The sequence below is a fragment of the Macrobrachium nipponense genome, chromosome 6 (genome assembly GCF_015104395.2).
Source record: "Macrobrachium nipponense isolate FS-2020 chromosome 6, ASM1510439v2, whole genome shotgun sequence".
Lineage (NCBI taxonomy): Eukaryota > Metazoa > Arthropoda > Malacostraca > Decapoda > Palaemonidae > Macrobrachium > Macrobrachium nipponense.
The window spans coordinates 108,106,004-108,119,276 of record NC_061108.1 but is presented as its reverse complement, the minus strand read 5'-3'; positions in this window follow the sequence as shown (position 1 = coordinate 108,119,276).

The window sequence follows — 13,273 nt, the reverse complement described above, 5'->3', positions numbered from 1 at the left end:
TAAAAATAAAGGAAATAGCTCTGTCATGACTTCCTGGCTTCATACCAGATCCCCAAGTTCTGTTGCACATTTGTAGTGTTGATTTCAGATATAAGTTGCTATAGTAGATTCACATCAACCGTGCATTTGACGTCTAGGCCAGTACCTTACGACGCTCCTGATTGGCTGTTGATAAGCCAATCACAGGGCTGGAAACTTTCAGTCTCTCGAGAGAGTTCACACAGACAGGATGTATGTTCCACCTCTCCTGAGGGATACTTTTGAAAGACGTATCCCTCAGGAGCGGTGGAACATACATCCTGCCTATGTGAACTCTCTCGAGAGACTGAGAGTTTCCAGCCCTGTGATTGACTTATCAACAGCCAATCAGGAGCGTCGTAAGAGACTGGCCTAGACATCGGATGCACGGTTGATGTAAATCTACTATAGCTAACAGCCTCCAGGATTGTTGTAAGAATTTGAAGTCAAGATGGAATATACATAATGCACATTGACAGATTGTTCGAGTATCCTTAACTAACGCCACAGGAACAATAGTAATTTTTCAAGAAACTATCATAACAGACGCAGCACTAATCCTTATAAGTTACTTTACCTGGAAAAAGCTGGTCAGTCATCAACTGCTGCCCACGGCGTTAACATGTGGGCATTACTGAAGAATTCCTACCCGCAAAAGTATCTCGCTCGTATATGTTCTGTATTTCTACATAAAAAAATAAAAAAAAATCACCCGCAGCGAGGGACAGTGACAATGGTTGAATAGAAATGGCAAAAAAACAACTTCAATTCTGTCTTGAACTTTGACGAAATTGTTTTATTGGAAGGGACGACCTTGAATGAGCCATGGAGTTCAAACGCGTTTTTTGAGTACCGAGAATTTTGTGACCGTTTACGAAATTTGCAAGGTTTTTCTTTCACTGTGAATTTGGCGATGTATATGAATATCTGGACTCTCTCTCTCTCTCTCTCTCTCTCTCTTTATATATATATATGTGTGTGTGTGTGTGTGTGTGTGTGTGTATGTATACATTGCGTTATTATTATCAAAATAGTTTAACCAGATCTCTGAGTTGATTAACAGCTCTCATAGGGCTGGCAAGTGTGAATAGTCACCCTATTCTGTTGCAGCTTGCATATTGTAGCCTACCCATGAATATTTTGAATTGAATGTACAATAATAATAATAATAATAATAATTAATAATACTAATAATCTTATCAATTATGTAAGCTTCTCTTCGCAGTAGTTCCTTTTACGCAATTTTACATTTTCTTTTTTTCATACAGTAGACTTCCTGGTTCAGGCCTCTACGTCGCAACGTAAGCTTAAGGGAGGTAACCTTCTATTACGCATATTAGTAAATCATATTTATCGCAAGAGAAGGACAGTTCTATAAATATCACTGCAAAAAAAAAGAAGAAAAGAAACGCGTTAGTATGGAATAGGAGAACAGCTCTCAGTTTATTTATTTTATTTTATTTATTTATTTATTCATTATTATTTCTTTTTGTGTTCTTAGGATACCGAGTTATCTCGTAAAGTACAGTTAACATCTAACCTCGAAAGTTTAAGCGAAGATGCAGTGCATTAGGCCTGCTGCCTTGAAGCAGTACTCCTTATTTTTATAATTTACTTACATTTTTATGTATTTAATTATTAATTGATTAATTGTTTTTTTTTAATAACCGATCATTTCTTTCTGCATTCCCTGCTGCCTACTGTTACTTCTTCCAAATGGACACCATATTCACTGGAAGCTTGAATTTCTAGCTAATGGCCCCTATGGCCTTGATCCATTTAACTTGGGTTCATCTCCTTAATAATAATAAAAATAGAATAACAATAATATGTTTTGCAAAGACGTCCACTGTTTTCTGTAACTTGCGCCCTACCTAAGTGGTCGGGTACGTGCGACGGTAACAATGCAAGATTTCATAAACTCAGTGTCCTAAAACCACATACTTCCGACCTCGTTCAGCGTGGCACCAAACAGCAATTGCTGGGAGCATAATTGTGGCAGGTCACGCTTGATTGGTCGATGTCGAAGGACCACGAACGATCGTTCGCGACTCAAATTCGGCAACGAGACACCCTAGCTGACGAAGAGTGTTCCCGAAAGGTTCCGCAACACGCCAGGAAACGTTCGCTTGTTAGATCTATAGAGTATTTCATTCGTGGTGGTTTCATTCGAACGAGTATCTCAGGCCATAATATATCGACTTTATCTAAACTAATCTCATAAAGTCACCAAGTCCTAGTCTTCGGTCAATGTTCTAGTTTTCCTGTTTTGAATTTTTACTATTTTTTTTTAATTCTCCATTTGAGTGTGGGCTCTTGTTAGATTTACAATACTTGTACTTTTGTTGTTTTGTAAAGGTATGTGGACAGGATGTATATATATATACATATATTAAGATATAGATAGATTAGATAATATATATATATATAATATATATTATATATATATAATGTTAATATATATACACAATAATACATAGATATATATAGATATATATATATATATATATAATATATATATATATACTATATATATATATATATATATATATATATATCTATACATATATATATATATATATATATATATGTATATATAATATATAAGATTGTGTCTGATTATATAATCAAGATCGTACTCTCTCTCTCAAATGAGTTATATATACATACATATATATATATATATATATATATATACATATATATATATATATATGTATATATGTAAGATTGTGGTCTGATTATATAATCAAGATCGTACTCTCTCTCTCAAATGTATGTTAGATATATATATACATATACATATATATATATATATATATATATATATATATATATATAAAATAAACGTACGTATCGAGAGAGAGAGAGAGAGAGAGATAGTACGATCCTAATTATATAATCAGACAGAATCTCCCTCCATGACAACCGATGCAGTAGGAAAAGAATTGGACCTTTGCCTAAGTTCCGTGCAAGTTGCTATACAGTTAACTATATTGGCTTCTATTAGCCTAACACACACACACACAGATATATATATATATATATATATATATATATATATATATATGTGTGTGTGTGTGTTAGGCTTCAATGAGGCAGGATGGATTAGATTCTGGCTTCTTTAATTTTTGGAGTCTAAACCATCCCGTCGAATGTGTGTGTGTGTGTGTGTGAAGTCTTAAATTAGTGAAAGAGTGTAGCTCTCAGAATATTAGTATGACTTACCTGGTACTCAAAAGAGTCAAAGACACTGATGACTTATCAAACAAATTTCAAAGAACATAATACATGCATGCTCGGAAAGATTAAAACAAAACGCAGAGAAATGAATTGAAGTCCCTTAAAAGCATAAATTTCCCTAACGTAAGCCAATAATAAAAAAAAAAAATCAGTAAATATATCTAGTTCTCCTTTGGTCAATGCTCTTCAAAGTACCATTACTGTCCGTTTTCAACTTTCTTTCATTAAAAAAACACCAGAGATAATAAAGATTAATCATTCTTGCTTCGGTACTCTGAGAATGAACATGACAGTACCTCTAGGCTTGTTTTTTTTTTCTTTCTTAGAACCCCCACATATCAGAGGAAACTGGTTTCTGGTAAAAGAAAAAAAAACTACATACTCAAACATGTTAAGAAGTTCAGGCTTCTTAAGTCTTTATAATAGAAACAATGTATATTTGGGTTTGCGTGCTTTTTTTTCAGCTTAACAGTCATAGACGCCTATTGATAAACTCCATTTCCAGTTCGGGGTCAGACTCTTCCTCCACTGCCCCCAAAATGAGTAATGAAGAACGAAGGTACTGCCCCCGCTCGATCTTCACCACGGTACGTGGCGTCCTAAAGGCCAGAACTTGTCGTCTCGACCCTCTCTTATTTCACACTTATTTTTAATTTTAAAGATATACTAACAATTCTCCTTGTAGTGGATGATTTTCTTACATTTTTATCTATCCATTTAGTAATGTGTTCTTTTCTCTCTCGTGATAATTGATCCGTTCGTTTTGGTATATATATCCTATTACCATCTTTTACGTCTTTCAAATGAACACCGTATTCTTTGGAAGCTTGAATTTCAGGTCAGTGACCACTTTGGTGGGCTTCTCCCATATGGATAGGGTTCATCTTCTGAATAATTTTAGTAGTAGGGCCTTAAAGAACAGCATCTGGTGAGGGCGTGCGGTTGTTTGTCATGTAAATATTCACTCTAAATCTCCCCCGATAATCCGGTGAAGATTAGGAACAACCTATCTGGGCTGAGCTCTTGGTAAAACTTTTTGCAATTCACCTGACAATCAGACGAAAACTTTTGAACTTTTATATGGAGTTGCTTTCGTTTTTGTCGCGCAAATTTACGATATTCCGTCAACTGTACAATACCATTTTCTTTGATTATCTATAGGTCTTACTTAATGGCAATATACCGTTCGCACTCGTTTACATGAAGGATATTCTTTGCATTTGTGGCAATATTGAAAATAAAAAAGATATTAGGAGAAAAAGTACAGACGGAATGAACGTATTTGATCTCACATTTGCCAAGAGGCAATCTCGTTTCCGTACCTGTGTCCCAAAGACATAACATTCATTAACATTGCTTTCCCTGTTGATGTTATTGTTGTCGTTGATGATGGTCCTCTTGTTGCTACGTCTATCGCTTCTCTTATTTACTGTGTTATTGGCGAAGTTGTTGAGACTACTGCCGAGCAATGGAGGAGTTGTCAACTCTGATTCTGGTTCTTGGTTATTGAAAGCTCCAGGGGACTTTGCATTTTCTTTATTAATGTTGCTGTAGTATTGCAACTTTATATCATTGTCACTATAGCAGATTCACATCAGCAGTGCATCCGATGTCTAGGCCAGTACCTTACGACGCTCCTGATTGGCTGTTGATAAGCCAATCACAGGGCTGGAAACTCTCAGTCTCTCGAGAGAGTTCACATAGGCAGGATGTACGTTCCACCTCTCCTGAGGGATACATCTTTCAAAAGTATCCCTCAGGAGAAGTGAAACATACATCCTGCCTATGTGAACTCCCTCGAGAGACAGTTTTCAGCCCTGTGATTGGCTTATCAACGGCCAATCAGGAGCGTCGTAAGGGACTTGGCTTAGACATCGGATGCACTGTTGATGCGAGTCTACTATAGTCATTATTTGCCTTATCGAGCATAGATTCTTACGGGGCAAGACGAAGGCCTTGAAAGTGCATGGTAAGATTCCACAGAACTGAAGGCATAAAAAACAAATTAAGTATATCTTAGCTTAACCAGACCATTGAACTGATTAACAGCTCTCCTACGGCTGGCCCGAAGGTTTAGATATTTTTATGTGGTGAAGAACCAATTGGTCACCTAGCAAGGGACGTAGAACTTATTGTGGGATTCGAACCACATTATATCGAGGAATGAATTTCAAATCACCAGAAATGAATTCCTCTGATTCCGCGTTGGCAGAGCAGGTAGTCGAACTCGCGGCTACCGAATCGATAGGTGTCCACGTAAACCACTCGTCCAACTAGGAACCTACTAAATGCGTAACTTTGAAAAGGGACAAAGAAAGGAAGGCGACTAATTTCAAGATAGGAAAATGAAATGATACAGATTTTTGTGTAATGAATCAAAAATAACACTGAGAATATGCATTCATAGATAAATAAGAATAAGTTTCAGTATTCCCTCCAGCAAAGACACTTAGACCGAAGGTTGGGTCTATGATACAGATTTGATAACACCGGTTATATAGTCACCACCTGCTGTTATAAGACAACTACTATATTTGTTACTTGGGCAGAACCAGCAGACACAGAGAGCAACATGGATTTTCTAAGAACTTAGTTACAATCTGGTTGCAGCCATAGGATTTACTAAATATCATTAAAATCATTATCAACAATGGTGCTCTTGTAACTGTCCCAGTAATTATCATTATCACTAACATTTGGTGCTATCTGTACTGGCGTTACCATAATTATCATTACGTTTTAACCGTTTTAACCGTAATTCCGAGCTCCAGAAGAGTTTTATGAGCCTGTTTATCTCCAGAATCCATAGATCTTAATGCCTCGTTTATGGAAATGCTAATAAAGGGTTCAGTTCCCACGAAGACTCGCAGTATTAATCTAAGCCAATTAAGATGGCGCCACTATCTTAATAAGAGTTGCGTAAACCGTCTAACACGCATATGTCTCTGATAGGCTAAGGGGAAGATGCTCTAGGAAACTTCAAAAGGGACCAATTTGAAGGTCATAAGGTAACTGGGACCGCAGGATCTACGCTTTCTGAGACTACGAAGATATTATGCAAAATAGCAAGCGGGTATTGCGTATCTTTGCGCATTCCGTCAGGGTACGTCCACACTATTGGAAAATATGTCGTAAACGCACATCGGTATCGTCGCACAGACATCACAGACTTATTAGCAGCTGTAACCGGTGCTTCACATGATAATCCAGTACCGACCAAAGGTTCGTTCTCCATTGTCAACTTGCCTCTGCGTGATATGAAATAAGTTGTACTACTGTAGTAAGGATGTACCCCAAGGTGGGGATCCCATAAGCTTAAAGCTCGATTATTCTTTTTTTTATGGGGTCATGGGAGACAAGTAAATATATTTTTAGTCAGTGTATAAGTTAATGCTTCCACGTTCAAATCCGAGTAGTTTGATGTAGAAAGCGACTTTTAAAATAGGCGAAATGGAAATGAGTCCCAGTGCTGAAGTGTCCTAAACGATGCAGCATCGAGCAGTTTTGCTGGGGAAATTGATAAACGTGAAATGCTCTTATCGTTAGCAAAAAAGGATGTGCAAGGAGTTCCACGTAACTTCGCAAAGAAAATAAAGGTAGTAAGTTAAATGTTTTATTAGTGAGTATATATAAAAGGCTTTCCAATAGGGGTTAAGATGGTGTTCGTGTGTTACTGATATTGTAAGTTTATGTTACTTCGATTACCTTAATTAGTTTTCCAATAAAGCACGACAGTTAAGAAACACTTAGAACAGATATATATATACTATATATTATTCGAGCTACAAATGTCCTTTAACATCTAATTCGCTCTACCTCGGAATTAATATATTTTCATATATGTAAACCGAAGGGGAATTTTTTAGTTGATAATAATTTCGTCCTCTCGTGGCTTCGAACCACCGCCCAGCGGACAGAGAAGAAATCAAGACTTTAGTGACGTTATCGATTCGGCTAACAAGTGAGGTTATAAGTTTATACCGACTCCGATCTCACAAATCACCGTCGAACTCGGGTATTCGTAATTAGAATCGATATCCAACCCCCTCTACCATGTTAGCAAATTCGAACGTTTGCCACACGTAGTCATATTATGAATATTTATCACATCACCTTGATTCATATAAATTTTTCGAGCTACAAAAGTCCTTTAATATCTGATTCGCTCTACCTCGGAATGTGATCAATAGTCAATATATTCATATACTTATATATATATATATATATATATATATATATATATATATATATATATATATATATGTATGTACATATATATATATTATATGTATGTACATATATACATACACATGTATATATGTGTGTGCAGGTAGTCTGCGCAAGCGTATTCTTGTTCCTTGCATATATGCTTTTATTCCCTCTACATAAACAAACCATCTGCAAACCCTGATACATTTCTTCACCCATGTAGTCTTATTATATCATTTGGTATAAAATACTGTACTACATTCCATACCCTTTCGCTCCTTGTTACTCCACAGAATAATCATTCTTTGGAAAGACACCTTTCCACCATACCTACCAACTTCGACAACCTTTTCTGTCAACTGTCTTTGCATTGATTCACTTTCTTCCAGTGCATCCAGACACAGATCCAGAATTGCTCTCTCTCTCTCTCTCTCTCTCTCTCTCTCGGAACCGTATACACTTCCCATCACTCATCTCCAGTCCTACTCAAGAGAACCCATGCAATCACCGGGGTATATATATATATATATATATATATATATATATATATATATATATATATATATATATAGTATATATATATTTATATATAATATGTGTGTACAAACAAATACGCGCATATATTAAACCACTGACACACAGACACACGCACAAACATATATATATATATATATATATATATATATATATATATATATATATATATATATATATATATATGTGTGTGTGTGTGTGTGTGTGTGTGTGTGTGTGTGTGTGTAGAGAGAGAGAGAGAGAGAGAGAGAGAGAGAGAGAGAGAGAGAGAGGTCTCAGATTCAGTAAATTTGACGCATCATACGTAAGTGGAACAAGTTACGTAAACACCCTTATCCGTTAAGAAGAAGAAGAAGGAGAAGAAGAAGAAAAGGAAGAAAAAGAAAAAGTCTTAATAAATGAAGAAATAAATGCCACTTTATGAGTCAGTTATGGCCGTATCTGAATTGCACACACACTCTCCGCTTCATTATCTTCACTTTCGTTCTTTCTGTGTTGTCTTTGTCGCACGCAAACATAAAGCAAGAAGCCAAAACGTGCTTCTGATCTCAAATGTATATAAAGAACACTAAGTAAATGAGGCATTGGTCGCAGTCTGGCATTTTTACACTTAATTTTTTTTTCTTGAGGCAGATTATCTGCTTTTCCTAGTCCAGTGATTGATATTAACGTTACTTTTTCTGTAATAGATATTTTCTGCTTAGGATATATTTACATATTTACGTTTGCACTCAAACACACACACACACACACACACACACACACATATATATATATATATATATATATATATATATATATATATATATATGTATGTATAAATATAGATATGTGTATATATATGAGTATGATATTATTTATATATATACACATTTGTGAGTGTATGTGTGTGTGCATTTCTCTCTCTCTCTCTCTCCTCTCTCTCTCTCGTCTCTCTCTCTCTCTCTCTCTCTCTCTCTTTTTTCAAATATATGCACATATCGTGTCTATAAGAGTGCGTTTGTTTGTCTCTGGGCAAAACTAATAGGAACATGAAAATAGACGTGAAAACAAACCCAGACAAACGCTTGTGTAGATGGTTAACCAACGGACGCATATATATATATATATATATATATATATATATATATATATATATATATATATATATATATATATATACGTCTACGTACACAGCCAAAACAAAAGGAGAATCACTACTGTACGTGCGTCTACATACACAGCCAAAACAAAAGGAGAATCACTACTGATTCAAATATAACCTGCCGCTTTCAACTGCGTATACAATACTTTTAAGAAAGCTTGCGTTCCAGCTACAATCAGGCTGTGGTGTTGATCTTCACAGGAAAGCCGCCAACTTAGAAGTAAGATGCATTTGTTTTTGTTGCTTTTATGGATGTTTCTGCTATTTATTTTTTCTTTTATCACATAGACGCTGAAAGAACATGATGAACTTCCTTCCTTAAGCGATGATCAACTTACTAGTTCGAAAGACTTAGACAGACTGATTCAGGAAGCACGAAAGATGGAGAAGAATTCCACACCCCAAAAGGGAAGGGTATGAAGATAATATCAGATCAGATGACGTTGAATATATGGATAACATGAGCAATATATCGTTAATAGACTTCAAGTAGCACTGGCTTCTAAGCAAAACAGTAGCTAATACGGAAGGACGCAGGACTTACTGATAAAGGACCAAGGGCTTAAAGGAATCCTACTGACTGATATTAGCAATCATACTGATATAAAAATTACACTTAAATAATGACAGTGTCAATAATAATGATATTCGTATATCTTCTTGGGAGTAGACCCTCTTTCAAACAAGTCTTGTTAAAAAGGATAGAGTCTTCTCTACTTTCCTTATCAAGGATTTCTCAATGTTACTAAACTGGCAATCATCGTGCCAAAGGGGATCGTCAAATCATATTGAATTATATATTTATTACTGCTACTACAAGTTGTTCTCTCATAAGGAAAATAGAGAAGACTCTATACAAAATTAATGGAGCTGATGCAGCAGTCCTTTTTAATACGAATGATGAAGATTAATATGATTATCACTATCATTTCTGCAAACGGCTCCAAGAGAACACAATGAACCTTCTCAACAAAAACTCTACCAAAAATATAGCCAAGAATTGAGAAAAACAAGCACCAGGGTCAGACGAGGCGACAGTGAATAGGTCATCAGTGACATATTGAGCAACGTCAGCTAAATTCCTGAAAACCGACTCTTTGTGATCAGATCAGGTCTTTTTCTTTACTTATATTTTTTTTTTCCTTTTTCCACTTAATTGTCGGGCCAAGTCAATTTCTCAAGGCTAAGTCTCTTAAACAGGCGAGAGAGAGAGAGAGAGAGAGAGAGAGAGAGAGAGAGAGAGAGAGAGAGAGAGACTGGCCTGTACATTTACATTTTAGTTCTACCTTCATTTGCTACTTTTCAACACCAAATCTGATGGATGAATCAGAGAGCTGTAAGTTCTATGAGTTTCTGGAGATATTTTTAATGTTCATGGAATAATAATAGTGTCGAATGTTCAGGAAGAGATAGTCTTGTTAGTAATTATGCGAAAGCTCTTTGTTAAAGTTATTATTATTATTATTATTATTATTATTATTATTATTATTATTATTATTATTATTATTATTATTATTATTATTATTAATATTCTTTATTGACAAAACATTACAAATGTTGTGATACAATATTTATATTTGGTTTGCGCAAAACAGTAACTCATTTCACCAATACATTATAAATTATTTTGTCCATAAAAAGGAAATTATTCTCATGCATAATATCTAGCTACTAATCAAACATTGCAACAGACCCCTCAAACACCAACACCAAAATGAAAAAATAACTAATATAATTATGGATTTTTAAAACCAAATTATTATCGAAGAAGAAGGGATAAAAGCATTAGTTCATTGCGGAAGGTAATAACCAGCGCGTTATGATATAATGCCTGATATTTTTTTTAGTATAAGATTATTATATGCAGTAGAATATTGTTGTTATTACAAAGTGTTATTGTCTCGTTTCTTCATTCCTTTGCCTTTCTTCCCATGTTCACATCTGACCATTTCGGTATTTTTTCGTGCACCCGCCGTCGAATAATGATAATAATTACTAAACAAGAATTCACATCATCCCAATCGTCTTTATCATAAGGAAATTTCTTCATTATTAAACAGCTTCATCACCACCGTTGTCCAGCGCTGTTGCGCCATATCTTATTTTCCTGACCTGTCATTTGAAGAAGAATTTGTAGGCACTGAAAACATTTCACGCGAAAGGAGACTTCATCAGTGATGCCAACCCCTCTAACCCTACGCCCCCTACAGGAGACGAGAAATTACCCTACATAACTGAAAATGACCCAACATTCTGCGGCCATGCTAATGAATAAATCTTTAGATTATGTTTATATGCAATATCATGAATACTAATAAGCATATTGATCTAAACCTACCTTGTAACAATTACCCTACACTTGAAAATATTGCCCCACTGTCTGAGATTTTGCCCATATTACCCTACGCGTAGGGCAATGACCCTACAGTTGGCAACACTGTGCTTCATTAGCAGTTCACCCGATCATGCGGAGTGAAACCAAAGTCCACGAGCGGGAGTCCAGGTCTTCTGTCGGCTGTCACGTGACAGAGGGCTCCCGAGTGTTCTTTTCACGTGTGCACCAGCCGCGCGACGCTCCGTTTCAGCCACCTGATGGCGCCGTTATCGAAGGCATCTAACCAAACAATGGGCCCCTTCTGTTGTCTTCTAATTAGAAAAGAGGGGGAGAGGCATAGTAAGAAAGATAAATCAAAAGGCACGCTGGTTGGGCGTCCTGCTTTCCTAACTGTTGTGTATGCATGTATCATCAACGGTTCGCTTATAATATATAATATATATTTAATATATATTATATATATATCAAATATTATATATGTATATATATGTTAACTATATATATATATATATAGATATATATATATATATATATATATAACATATATAATATGTATATATTATTTATATATAAATATATATAATATATATATAGATATATATATATTAATTCGGCTTAATCCATCTACTAGCAAAATGTTTTATGTTTATGAAGGAAACATACCAAAAATAGGTCTGATAAGATGTGTGAAAATTCTCTCTCTCTCTCGTGTATTTATATATATATATTATATATATATATATATATATATATATATATATATATCTATATATATATCTATCTATCTATCTATCTAATATATATATATATATATATATATATATATATGTATATACATATATATATCATATATATATATATATATATATATATATATATATATATATATATATATTTGTGTGTGTGTGTAAGCATATTAGTTCAGGGTAGAGGTAAAGCAAGATGAGAGATGTAGTGATGATAATATGAGAGTCTGGGAATATGTATGCTTATAGTTTGAGATAAGGGAAAGCGCACGTGAAGAAGAATAACTTAAAATATATTTGTAAAGGTGGCGATCAAAGTGTACTGAGATGGTTTGGCCATGTTGGACAATTGATGACGATAGATTTGGGAAACAGTATGCAGTTCTGAAGTGTAGGGAGAAAGGAAACGAGGAAGACCGGGAGATTGACGGAGAGATGGAGCGAAAGAGGGAGTGGAAAGGAGGCGACTCAGCTTCCAGGATGAGAGAGAGAGAGAGAGAGAGAGAGAGCAGAGAGAGTTTGTGTATTTTAATGTAAACTGGAGAGAGAGAGTGTGTGTATGTTTGTGTATGTGAATGTAAACTGGAGAGAGGGAGAGAGAGTTTGTGTATTTGAATGTAAACTGGAGAGAAAGAGAGAGATCGTGTTTGTGTATGTGAATGTAAACCGGAGAGAGTTTTCTTTGTGTATGTGAATGTAAACTGGGGAGAGAGAGAGAGATTGTGTTTGTGTATGTGAATGAGAGAGAGAGAGAGAGAGAGAGAGAGAGAGAGAGAGAGAGAGAGAGAGAGAGAGAGAGAGAGGAGATCAAAGCCACTTCAAAACTACTGTATTTTTCAGCCCTTTGTTCTATAACCCTTCATCGCATTTATTGTTTAACTTCTTGAAACAGCACATACTTCAGTACGCAGTTTAATTAGACGAATTTAGACCAGCATTATCTCTCTCTCTCTCTCTCTCTCTCTAACTGTATTCTCCTGTTATCAAGCAACACGGTCGGTTAACTGTTACGTCAGGCTGATATATGGTTATTCAGGATTAGGC